Here is a 13,824-nt window from a genome sequence, read left to right as displayed (position 1 = left end):
TGTTAATTCTCTCCCATTTGCTTCAATGGAACTTTTTGGGCAAAATCCATCATCTTCTGTATATATAAAGGTGATCAAAGGATTCTTACCAGGAATCCTATACAGTGGCATGAGTGAACGTGCAGGCTATAGTTCCAGTTATTTCCTTTGGGAAAATCCATTCCTTTGGATACTTGTTCCTCTCTATTAGCCATTCAATTGAGTCTAGTGTTCCTGATGTTTCCTTTTCAATTGGGAACTATATAGTTGATGTTAATTCTCTCCTGTTTGCTTAATGGAACTTTCTGGGCAAAATCCATCATCTTCTTTATATCTAAAGCTGAACAAAAGATTCTTAACAGGAATCCTATAGAGTGGAATGAATCAATGTGCAGGCAATATTTCCAGTTCTTTCTTTGAGGAAAATCCATTCCTTTGGATACTTGTTCCTATCTATTTCCCATTCTATTGAGTCTCTGTTCCTGATGTTTCCTTTGCATTTAAGAACATTATAGTTGATGATAATTCTCACTTATTTGCTTCAATGGAACATTTTGGGCAAAATATAGCTTCTTCTTTATATCTAAAGCTGATCAAAGGATTCTTAACAGGAATCCTATACAGTGGAATGAGTAAATGTGCAGGCAATAGTTCCAGTCCTTTCCTTTGGGAAAATCCATTCCTTTAGATACTTGTTCCTCTCTATTTCCCATTCAATTGAGTCTAGTGTCCCTGATGTTTCCTTTTCAATAGGGAACTATATAATTGAGGTTAATTCTCTCCCCTTTGCTTCAATGGAACTTTCTGGGCAAAATCCATCATCTTCTTTATATCTAAAGCTGATCAAAGGTTTCTTAACAAGAATCCTATACAGTGGCATAAGTGAACGTGCAGGCTATAGTTCCAGTTATTTCCTTTGGGAAAATCCATTCCTTTGGATACTTGTTCCTCTCTATTTCCCATTCTATTGAGTCTGTGTTCCTGATGTTTCCTTTGCATTTAAGAACATTATAGTTGATGATAATTCTCACTTATTTGCTTCAATGGAACTTTTTGGGCAAAATCCATCATCTTCTGTATATATAAAGCTGATCCAAGGATTCTTAACAGGAATCCTATACAGTGGAATGAGTAAATGTGCAGGCAATAGTTCCAGTCCTTTCCTTTGGGAAAATCCATTCCTTTAGATACTTGTTCCTCTCTATTTCCCATTCAATTGAGTCTAGTGTTCCTGATGGTTCCTTTTCAATAGGGGACTATATAATTGATGTTAATTCTCTCCCCTTTGCTTCAATGGAACTTTTTGGGCAAAATCCATCATCTTCTTTATATCTAAAGCTGATCAAAGTTTTCTTAACAAGAATCCTATACAGTGGCATAAGTGAACGTGCAGGCTATAGTTCCAGTTATTTCCTTTGGGAAAATCCATTCCTTTGGATACTTGTTCCTCTCTATTTCCCATTCTATTGAGTCTGTGTTCCTGATGTTTCCTTTCCATTTAAGAACATTATAGTTGATGATAATTCTCACTTATTTGCTTCAATGGAACCTTTTGGGCAAAATATATCTTCTTCTTTATATCTAAAGCTGGTCAAAGGATTCTTAACAGGAATGCTATACAGTGGAATGAGTAAATATGCAGGCAATAGTTCCAGTCCTTTCCTTTGTGAAAATCCATTCCTTTAGATACTTGTTCCTCTCTATTTCCCATTCAATTTAGTCTAGTGTTCCTGATGGTTCCTTTTCAATAGGGAACTATATAATTGATGTTAATTCTCTCCCCTTTGCTTCAATGGAACTTTTTGGGCAAAATCCATCATCTTCTTTATATCTAAAGCTGATCAAAGGATTCTTAACAGGAATCCTATACAGTGGAATGAATCAATGTGCAGGCAATATTTCCAGTTCTTTCTTTGAGGAAAATCCATTACTTTGGATACTTGTTCCTCTCTATTTCCCATTCAATTGAGTATAGTGTTCCTGATGGTTCCTTTTCAATTGGGAACTATATAATTAATGTTAATTCTCTCTCTTTGCTTCAATGGACCTTTCTGGGTAAAATCCATCATCTTCTTTATATCTAAAGCTGATCAAAGGATTCTTAACAGGAATCCTATACAGTGGAATGAGTAAATGTGCAGGCAATAGTTCCAGTCCTTTCCTTTGGGAAAATCCATTCCTTTAGATACTTGTTCCTCTCTATATCCCATTCAATTGAGTCTAGTGTTCCTGATGTTTCCTTTTCAATGGGGAACTATATAATTGATGTTAATTCTCTCCCATTTGCTTCAATGGAACTTTTTGGGCAAAATCCATCATCTTCTGTATATATAAAGCTGATCAAAGGATTCTTAACAGGAATCCTATACAGTGGAATGAATCAATGTGCAGGCAATATTTCCAGTTCTTTCTTTGAGGAAAATCCATTCCTTTGGATACTGGTTCCTCTCTATTAGCCTTTCCATTGAGTCTAGTGTTCCTGATGGTTCCTTTTCAATTGGGAACTATGTAATTGATGTTAATTCTCTCCCGTTTGCTTCAATGGAACTTTCTGGGTAAAATCCATCATCTTCTTTATATCTAAAGCTGATCAAAGGATTCTTAACTGGAACCCTGTACAGTGGAATGAGTAAATGTGCAGGCAATAGTTCCAGTCCTTTCCTTTGGGAAAATCCATTCCTTTAGAATATTGTTCCTCTCTATTTCCCATTCAATTTAGTCTAGTGTTCCTGATGTTTCCTTTTCATTAGGGAACTATATAATTGATGTTAATTCTCTCCCCTTTGCTTCAATGGAACTTTTTGGGCAAAATCCATCATCTTCTTTATATCTAAAGCTGATCAAAGGATTCTTAACAGGAATCCTATACAATGAAATGAGTAAATGTGCAAGCTATAGTTCCAGTCCTTTCCTTTGGGAAAATCCATTCCTTTAGATACTTGTTCCTCTCTATTTCCCTTTCAAATTAGTCTAGTGTTCCTGATGGTTCCTTTTCAATAGGTAAGTATATAATTGATGTTAATTCTCTCCCATTTGCCTCAATGGAACTTTTTGGTCAAAATCCATCATCTTCTTTATATCTAAAGCTGATCAAAGGATTCTTAACAGGAATCCTATACAGTGGAATGAGTAAATGTGCAGGCAATAGTTCCAGTCCTTTCCTTTGGGAAAATCCATTCCTTTAGATACTTGTTCCTCTCTATTTCCCGTTCAATTGAGTGTAGTGTTCCTGATGTTTCCTTTTCAATGGGGAACTATATAATTGATGTTAATTCTCTCCCATTTGCCTCAATGGAACTTTTTGGGTAAAATCCATCATCTTCTTTATATCTAAAGCTGATCAAAGGATTCTTAACGGGAATCCTATACAGTGGAATGAGTAAATGTGCAGGCAATAGTTCCAGTCCTTTCCTTTGGGAAAATCCATTCCTTTAGATACTTGTTCCTCTCTATTTCCCATTCAATTGAGTCTAGTGTTCCTGATGGTTCCTTTTCAATTGGGAACTATATAATTGATGATAATTCTCTCCTATTTGCTTCAATGGAATTTTTTGGGCATAATCCATCATCTTCTGTATATCTAAAGCAGATCAAAGGATTCTTAACAGGAATCCTATACAGTGGAATGAGTGAACGTTCAGGCTATATTTCCAGTTATTTCCTTTGGGAAAATCCATTCCTTTGGATATTTGTTCTTCTCAATTTCCCATTCTATTGAGTCTGTGTCCCTGATGTTTCCTTTTCAATTGGGAACTATATAGTTGATGTTAATTCTCTCCCATTTGCTTCAATGGAACTTTTTGGGAAAAATCCATCATCTTCTGTATATCTGAAGCAGATCAAAGGATTCCTAACCGGAATCCTACACAGTGGAATGAGTGAAAGTGCTGGCAATAGTTCTGTTATTTCCTTTGGGAAAATCCATTCCTTTGGATACTGGTTCCTCTCTATTAGGCATTCAATTGAGTCTAGTGTTCCTGATGTTTCCTTTTCAATTGGGAACTATATAGTAGATGTTAATTCTCTCCCATTTGCTTCAATGTAACTTTTTGGGCAAAATTCATCATCTTCTTTATATCTAAAGCTGATCAAAGGATTCTTAACAGGAATCCTATACAGTGGAATGAGTAAATGTGCAAGCAATAGTTTCAGTCCTTTGCTTTGGGAAAATCCATTCCTTTAGATACTTGTTCCTCTCTATTTCCCATTCAATTGAGTCTAGTGTTCCTGATGTTTCCTTTTCAATGGGGAACTATATAATTGATGTTAATTCTCTCCCATTTGCTTCAATGGAACTTTTTGGGCAAAATCCATCATCTTCTGTATATATAAAGCTGATCAAAGGATTCTTACCAGGAATCCTATACAGTGGCATGAGTGAACGTGCAGGCTATAGTTCCAGTTATTTCCTTTGGGAAAATCCATTCCTTTGGATACTTGTTCCTCTCTATTAGCCATTCAATTGAGTCTAGTGTTCCTGATGTTTCCTTTTCAATTGGGAACTATATAGTTGATGTTAATTCTCTCCTGTTTGCTTAATGGAACTTTCTGGGCAAAATCCATCATCTTCTTTATATCTAAAGCTGAACAAAAGATTCTTAACAGGAATCCTATAGAGTGGAATGAATCAATGTGCAGGCAATATTTCCAGTTCTTTCTTTGAGGAAAATCCATTCCTTTGGATACTTGTTCCTATCTATTTCCCATTCTATTGAGTCTCTGTTCCTGATGTTTCCTTTGCATTTAAGAACATTATAGTTGATGATAATTCTCACTTATTTGCTTCAATGGAACATTTTGGGCAAAATATAGCTTCTTCTTTATATCTAAAGCTGATCAAAGGATTCTTAACAGGAATCCTATACAGTGGAATGAGTAAATGTGCAGGCAATAGTTCCAGTCCTTTCCTTTGGGAAAATCCATTCCTTTAGATACTTGTTCCTCTCTATTTCCCATTCAATTGAGTCTAGTGTCCCTGATGTTTCCTTTTCAATAGGGAACTATATAATTGAGGTTAATTCTCTCCCCTTTGCTTCAATGGAACTTTCTGGGCAAAATCCATCATCTTCTTTATATCTAAAGCTGATCAAAGGTTTCTTAACAAGAATCCTATACAGTGGCATAAGTGAACGTGCAGGCTATAGTTCCAGTTATTTCCTTTGGGAAAATCCATTCCTTTGGATACTTGTTCCTCTCTATTTCCCATTCTATTGAGTCTGTGTTCCTGATGTTTCCTTTGCATTTAAGAACATTATAGTTGATGATAATTCTCACTTATTTGCTTCAATGGAACTTTTTGGGCAAAATCCATCATCTTCTGTATATATAAAGCTGATCCAAGGATTCTTAACAGGAATCCTATACAGTGGAATGAGTAAATGTGCAGGCAATAGTTCCAGTCCTTTCCTTTGGGAAAATCCATTCCTTTAGATACTTGTTCCTCTCTATTTCCCGTTCAATTGAGTGTAGTGTTCCTGATGTTTCCTTTTCAATGGGGAACTATATAATTGATGTTAATTCTCTCCCATTTGCCTAAATGGAACTTTTTGGGCAAAATCCATCATCTTCTTTATATCTAAAGCTGATCAAAGGATTCTTAACAGGAATCCTATACAGTGGAATGAGTAAATGTGCAGGCAATAGTTCCAGTCCTTTCCTTTGGGAAAATCCATTCCTTTAGATACTTGTTCCTCTCTATTTCCCATTCAATTGAGTCTAGTGTTCCTGATGGTTCCTTTTCAATTGGGAACTATATAATTGATGATAATTCTCTCCTATTTGCTTCAATGGAATTTTTTGGGCATAATCCATCATCTTCTGTATATCTAAAGCAGATCAAAGGATTCTTAACAGGAATCCTATACAGTGGAATGAGTGAACGTTCAGGCTATATTTCCAGTTATTTCCTTTGGGAAAATCCATTCCTTTGGATATTTGTTCTTCTCAATTTCCCATTCTATTGAGTCTGTGTCCCTGATGTTTCCTTTTCAATTGGGAACTATATAGTTGATGTTAATTCTCTCCCATTTGCTTCAATGGAACTTTTTGGGAAAAATCCATCATCTTCTGTATATCTGAAGCAGATCAAAGGATTCCTAACCGGAATCCTACACAGTGGAATGAGTGAAAGTGCTGGCAATAGTTCTGTTATTTCCTTTGGGAAAATCCATTCCTTTGGATACTGGTTCCTCTCTATTAGGCATTCAATTGAGTCTAGTGTTCTGATGTTTCCTTTTCAATTGGGAACTATATAGTAGATGTTAATTCTCTCCCATTTGCTTCAATGTAACTTTTTGGGCAAAATTCATCATCTTCTTTATATCTAAAGCTGATCAAAGGATTCTTAACAGGAATACTATACAGTGGAATGAGTAAATGTGCAAGCAATAGTTCCAGTCCTTTGCTTTGGGAAAATCCATTCCTTTAGATACTTGTTCCTCTCTATTTCCCATTCAATTGAGTCTAGTGTTCCTGATGTTTCCTTTTCAATGGGGAACTATATAATTGATGTTAATTCTCTCCCATTTGCTTCAATGGAACTTTTTGGGCAAAATCCATCATCTTCTGTATATATAAAGCTGATCAAAGGATTCTTACCAGGAATCCTATACAGTGGCATGAGTGAACGTGCAGGCTATAGTTCCAGTTATTTCCTTTGGGAAAATCCATTCCTTTGGATACTTGTTCCTCTCTATTAGCCATTCAATTGAGTCTAGTGTTCCTGATGTTTCCTTTTCAATTGGGAACTATATAGTTGATGTTAATTCTCTCCTGTTTGCTTAATGGAACTTTCTGGGCAAAATCCATCATCTTCTTTATATCTAAAGCTGAACAAAAGATTCTTAACAGGAATCCTATAGAGTGGAATGAATCAATGTGCAGGCAATATTTCCAGTTCTTTCTTTGAGGAAAATCCATTCCTTTGGATACTTGTTCCTATCTATTTCCCATTCTATTGAGTCTCTGTTCCTGATGTTTCCTTTGCATTTAAGAACATTATAGTTGATGATAATTCTCACTTATTTGCTTCAATGGAACATTTTGGGCAAAATATAGCTTCTTCTTTATATCTAAAGCTGATCAAAGGATTCTTAACAGGAATCCTATACAGTGGAATGAGTCAATGTGCAGGCAATAGTTCCAGTCCTTTCCTTTGGGAAAATCCATTCCTTTAGATACTTGTTCCTCTCTATTTCCCATTCAATTGAGTCTAGTGTCCCTGATGTTTCCTTTTCAATAGGGAACTATATAATTGAGGTTAATTCTCTCCCCTTTGCTTCAATGGAACTTTCTGGGCAAAATCCATCATCTTCTTTATATCTAAAGCTGATCAAAGGTTTCTTAACAAGAATCCTATACAGTGGCATAAGTGAACGTGCAGGCTATAGTTCCAGTTATTTCCTTTGGGAAAATCCATTCCTTTGGATACTTGTTCCTCTCTATTTCCCATTCTATTGAGTCTGTGTTCCTGATGTTTCGTTTGCATTTAAGAACATTATAGTTGATGATAATTCTCACTTATTTGCTTCAATGGAACTTTTTGGGCAAAATCCATCATCTTCTGTATATATAAAGCTGATCCAAGGATTCTTAACAGGAATCCTATACAGTGGAATGAGTAAATGTGCAGGCAATAGTTCCAGTCCTTTCCTTTGGGAAAATCCATTCCTTTAGATACTTGTTCCTCTCTATTTCCCGTTCAATTGAGTGTAGTGTTCCTGATGTTTCCTTTTCAATGGGGAACTATATAATTGATGTTAATTCTCTCCCATTTGCCTAAATGGAACTTTTTGGGCAAAATCCATCATCTTCTTTATATCTAAAGCTGATCAAAGGATTCTTAACAGGAATCCTATACAGTGGAATGAGTAAATGTGCAGGCAATAGTTCCAGTCCTTTCCTTTGGGAAAATCCATTCCTTTAGATACTTGTTCCTCTCTATTTCCCATTCAATTGAGTCTAGTGTTCCTGATGGTTCATTTTCAATTGGGAACTATATAATTGATGATAATTCTCTCCTATTTGCTTCAATGGAATTTTTTGGGCATAATCCATCATCTTCTGTATATCTAAAGCAGATCAAAGGATTCTTAACAGGAATCCTATACAGTGGAATGAGTGAACGTTCAGGCTATATTTCCAGTTATTTCCTTTGGGAAAATCCATTCCTTTGGATATTTGTTCCTCTCAATTTCCCATTCTATTGAGTTTGTGTCACTGATATTTTCTTTTCAATTGGGAACTATATAGTTGATGGTAATTCTCTCCTGTTTCCTTAATGGAACTTTCTGGGCAAAATCCATCATCTTCTTTATATCTAAAGCTGAACAAAAGATTCTTAACAGGAATCCTATACAGTGGAATGAATCAATGTGCAGGCAATATTTCCAGTTCTTTCTTTGAGGAAAATCCATTCCTTTGGATACTTGTTCCTCTCTATTTCCCATTCAATTGAGTCTAGTGTTCCTGATGGTTCCTTTTAAATAGGGAACTATATAATTGATGTTAATTCTCTCCCATTTGCTTCAATGGAACTTTTTGGGCAAAATCCTTCATCTTCTGTATATCTAAAGCTGATCAAAGGATTCTTCCCAGGAATCCTATACAGTGGAATGAGTAAATGTGCAGGCAATACTTCCAGTCCTTTCCTTTTGGAAAATCCATTCCTTTAGATACTTGTTCCTCTCTATTTCCCATTCAATTGAGTCTAGTGTTCCTGATGGTTCCTTTTCAATAGGGAACTATATAATTGATGTTAATTCTCTCCCATTTGCTTCAATGGAACTTTTTGGGCAAAATCCATCATCTTCTGTATATCTAAAGCTGATCAAAGGATTCTTAATAGGAGTCCTATACAGTGGCATAAGTGAACGTGCAGGCTATAGTTCCAGTTATTTCCTTTGGGAAAATCCATTCCTTTGGATACCTGTTCCTCTCAATTTCCCATTCTATTGAGTCTGTGTCCCTGATGTTTCCTCTTCAATTGGGAACTATATAGTTGATGTTAATTCTCTCCCATTTGCTTCATTGGAATTTTTTGGGCAAAATCTATCATCTTCTGTATATCTAATTCAGATCAAAGGATTCTTAATAGGAATCCTACACAGTGGAATGAGTGAATGTGCAGGCAATAGTTCCAGTTATTTCCTTTGGGAAAATCCATTCCTTTGGATACTTGTTCCTCTCTATTTCCCATTCTATTGAGTCTGTGTCCCTGATGTTTCCTTTTCAATTGGGAACTATAGAGTTGATGTTAATTCTCTCCCATTTGCTTCAATGGAACTTTTTGGGCAAAATCCATCATCTTTATATCGAAAGATGATCAAAGGATTCTTAACAGGAATCCTATACAGTGGCATAAGTGAACGTGCAGGCTATAGTTCCAGTTAGTTCCTTTGGGAAAATCCATTCCTTTGGATACTTGTTCCTCTCTATTTCCCATTCTATTGAGTCTGTGTCCCTAATGATTCCTTTTGAATTGGGAACTATATAATTGATCTTAATTCTCTCCCATTTGCTTCATTGGAATTTTTTGGGCAAAATCTATCATCTTCTGTATATCTAAATCAGATCAAAGGATTCTTAATAGGAATCCTACAGAGTGGAATGAGTGAATGTGCAGGTAATAGTTCCAGTTATTTCCTTTGGGAAAATCCATTCCTTTGGATACTGGTTCCTCTCTATTAGGCATTCAATTGAGTCTAGTGTTCCTGATGTTTCCTTTTCAATTGGGAACTATATAGTTGATGTTAATGATCTCCTGTTTGCTTAATGGAACTTTCTGGGCAAAATCCATCATCTTCTTTATATCTAAAGCTGAACAAAAGATTCTTAACAGGAATCCTATACAGTGGAATGAATCAATGTGCAGGCAATATTTCCAGTTCTTTCTTTGAGGAAAATCCATTCCTTTGGATACTTGTTCCTCTCTATTTCCCATTCAATTGAGTCTAGTGTTCCTGATGGTTCCTTTTAAATAGGGAACTATATAATTGATGTTAATTCTCTCCCATTTGCTTCAATGGAACTTTTTGGGCAAAATCCTTCATCTTCTGTATATCTAAAGCTGATCAAAGGATTCTTACCAGGAATCCTATACAGTGGAATGAATAAATGTGCAGGCAATACTTCCAGTCCTTTCCTTTGGGAAAATCCATTCCTTTAGATACTTGTTCCTCTCTATTTCCCATTCAATTGAGTCTAGTGTTCCTGATGGTTCCTTTTCAATAGGGAACTATATAATTGATGTTAATTCTCTGCCATTTGTTTCAATGGAACTTTTTGGGCAAAATCCATCATCTTCTGTATATCTAAAGCTGGTCAAAGGATTCTTAATAGGAGTCCTATACAGTGGCATAAGTTAACGTGCAGGCTATAGTTCCAGTTATTTCCTTTGGGAAAATCCATTCCTTTGGATACTTGTTCCTCTCTATTTCCCATTCTATTGAGTCTGTGTCCCTGATGTTTCCTCTTCAATTGGGAACTATATAGTTGATGTTAATTCTCTCATGTTTGCTTAATGGAACTTTCTGGGCAAAATCCATCATCTTCTGTATATCTAAAGCACATCAAAGGATTCTTAACAGGAATCCTATACAGTGGAATGAGTGAACGTTCAGGCTATATTTCCAGTTATTTCCTTTGGGAAAATCCATTCCTTTGGATATTTGTTCCTCTCAATTTCCCATTCTATTGAATTTGTGTCACTGATATTTTCTTTTCAATTGGGAACTATATAGTTGATGGTAATTCTCTCCCATTTCCTTCAATGGAAATTTTTGGGAAAAATCCATCCTCTTATGTATATCTAAAGCTGATCAAAGGAGTCTTAATAGGAATCCTACACAGTGGAATGAGTGAATGTGCAGGCAATAGTTCCAGTTATTTCCTTTGGGAAAATCCATTCCTTTGGATACTTGTTCCTCTCTATTTCCCATTCTATTGAGTCTGTGTCCCTGATGTTTCCTTTTCAATTGGGAACTATAGAGTTGATGTTAATTCTCTCCCATTTGCTTCAATGGAACTTTTTGGGCAAAATCCATCATCTTTATATCGAAAGATGATCAAAGGATTCTTAACAGGAATCCTATACAGTGGCATAAGTGAACGTGCAGGCTATAGTTCCAGTTAGTTCCTTTGGGAAAATCCATTCCTTTGGATACTTGTTCCTCTCTATTTCCCATTCTATTGAGTCTGTGTCCCTAATGATTCCTTTTGAATTGGGAACTATATAATTGATCTTAATTCTCTCCCATTTGCTTCAATGGAACTTTTTAGGCAAAATCCATCATCTTCTGTATATCTGAAGCTGATCAAAGGATTCTTAACAGGAATCCTATACAATGGCATGAGTGAACGTGCCGGCTATAGTTCCAGTTATTTCCTTTGGGAAAATCCATTCCTTTGGATACTTGTTCCTCTCTATTAGCCATTCAATTGAGTCTAGTGTTCCTGATGTTTCCTTTTCAATTGGGAACTATATAGTTGATGTTAATTCTCTCCTGTTTCCTTAATGGAACTTTCTGGGCAAAATCCATCATCTTCTTTATATCTAAAGCTGAACAAAAGATTCTTAACAGGAATCCTATACAGTGGAATGAATCAATGTGCAGGCAATATTTCCAGTTCTTTCTTTGAGGAAAATCCATTCCTTTGGATACTTGTTCCTCTCTATTTCCCATTCAATTGAGTCTAGTGTTCCTGATGGTTCCTTTTCAATAGGGAACTCTGTAATTGATGTTAATCCTCTCCCATTTGCTTCAATGGAAATTTTTGGGCAAAATCCATCATCTTCTTTATATCTAAAGCTGATCAAAGGATTCTTAACAGGAATCCTATACAATGGAATGAGTAAATGTACAAGCTATAGTTCCAGTCCTTTCCTTTGGGAAAATCCATTCCTTTAGATACTTGTTCCTCTCTATTTCCCATTTAATTGAGTCTAGTGTTCCTGATGGTTCCTTTTCAATAGGGAACTATATAATTGATATTAATTCCCTCAAATTTGCTTCAATGGAACTTTTTGGGCAAAATCCATCATCTTCTGTATATATAAAGCTGATCCAAGGATTCTTAACAGGAATCCTATACAGTGGAATGAGTAAATGTGCAGGCAATAGTTCCAGTCCTTTCCTTTGGGAAAATCCATTCCTTTAGATACTTGTTCCTCTGTATTAGCCATTCAATTGAGTCTAGTGTTCCTGATGTTTCCTTTTCAATTGGGAACTATATAGTTGTTGTTAATTCTCTCCTGTTTGCTTAATGGAACTTAATGGGCAAAATCCATCATCTTCTTTATATCTAAAGCTGAACAAAAGATTCTTAACAGGAATCCTATACAGTGGAATGAATCAATGTGCAGGCAATATTTCCAGTTCTTTCTTTGAGGAAAATCCATTCCTTTGGATACTTGTTCCTCTATATTTCCCATTCTATTGAGTCTGTGTTCCTGATGTTTCCTTTGCATTTAAGAACATTATAGTTGATGATAATTCTCACTTATTTGCTTCAATGGAACATTTTGGGCAAAATATATCTTCTTCTTTATATCTAAAGCTGATCAAAGGATTCTTAACAGGAATCCTATACAGTGGAATGAGTAAATATGCAGGCAATAGTTCCAGTCCTTTCCTTTGGGAAAATCCATTCCTTTAGATACTTGTTCCTCTCTATATCCCATTCAATTGAGTCTAGTGTTCCTGATGTTTCCTTTTCAATGGGGAACTATATAATTGATGTTAATTCTCTCCCCTTTGCTTCAATGGAACTTTTTGGGCAAAATCCATCATCTTCTTTATATCTAAAGCTGATCAAAGGATTCTTAACAGGAATCCTATACAATGGAATCAGTAAATGTGCAAGCTATAGTTCCAGTCCTTTCCTTTGGGAAAATCCATTCCTTTAGATACTTGTTCCTCTCTATTTCCCTTTCAATTTAGTCTAGTGTTCCTGATGGTTCCTTTTCAATAGGTAAGTATATAATTGATGTTAATTCTCTCCCATTTGCCTCAATGGAACTTTTTGGGCAAAATCCATCATCTTCTTTATATCTAAAGCTGATCAAAGGATTCTTAACAGGAATCCTATACAGTGGAATGAGTAAATGTGCAGGCAATAGTTCCAGTCCTTTCCTTTGGGAAAATCCATTCCTTTAGATACTTGTTCCTCTCTATTTCCCGTTCAATTGAGTGTAGTGTTCCTGATGTTTCCTTTTCAATGGGGAACTATATAATTGATGTTAATTCTCTCCCATTTGCCTCAATGGAACTTTTTGGGCAAAATCCATCATCTTCTTTATATCTAAAGCTGATCAAAGGATTCTTAACAGGAATCCTATACAGTGGAATGAGTAAATGTGCAGGCAATAGTTCCAGTCCTTTCCTTTGGGAAAATCCATTCCTTTAGATACTTGTTCCTCTCTATTTCCCATTCAATTGAGTCTAGTGTTCCTGATGGTTCATTTTCAATTGGGAACTATATAATTGATGATAATTCTCTCCTATTTGCTTCAATGGAATTTTTTGGGCATAATCCATCATCTTCTGTATATCTAAAGCAGATCAAAGGATTCTTAACAGGAATCCTATACAGTGGAATGAGTGAACGTTCAGGCTATATTTCCAGTTATTTCCTTTGGGAAAATCCATTCCTTTGGATATTTGTTCCTCTCAATTTCCCATTCTATTGAATTTGTGTCACTGATATTTTCTTTTCAATTGGGAACTATATAGTTGATGGTAATTCTCTCCCATTTCCTTCAATGGAAATTTTTGGGAAAAATCCATCCTCTTATGTATATCTAAAGCTGATCAAAGGAGTCTTAACAGGAATACTATACAGTGGAAT

The sequence above is a fragment of the Sminthopsis crassicaudata genome, chromosome 6 (assembly GCF_048593235.1).
Source record: "Sminthopsis crassicaudata isolate SCR6 chromosome 6, ASM4859323v1, whole genome shotgun sequence".
In the NCBI taxonomy this organism is placed as follows: domain Eukaryota; kingdom Metazoa; phylum Chordata; class Mammalia; order Dasyuromorphia; family Dasyuridae; genus Sminthopsis; species Sminthopsis crassicaudata.
This window is presented reverse-complemented; position numbering follows the sequence as displayed.